This window comes from Sinocyclocheilus grahami, unplaced genomic scaffold (assembly GCF_001515645.1).
Source record: "Sinocyclocheilus grahami isolate Dianchi unplaced genomic scaffold, SAMN03320097.WGS_v1.1 scaffold316.1, whole genome shotgun sequence".
NCBI lineage: Eukaryota > Metazoa > Chordata > Actinopteri > Cypriniformes > Cyprinidae > Sinocyclocheilus > Sinocyclocheilus grahami.
Window position 1 is genome coordinate 124,793 of NW_015505495.1, and position 262 is coordinate 125,054.

A 262-nucleotide genomic window follows, 5' to 3' on the forward strand; every position below is an offset into this window, starting at 1 on the left:
TATATATATATATGTACTGTTATTATATACATTTTTTGGATATTATTTATTATGTTATTTAAAATATAATTTTTTTATATTTAAAGATTTTTGTAATTATATAAAATAAAATGAAAAAAAATCTATATCTCTCTCTCTATATATATATATTTCATTTTTCATACTTTATAAAATACTTTATAATTTTTTAATAAATAATATACATGTATAAAATATATAGATGTACTGTAATTATTTTTATACTTTTTAAAAATATTTATTA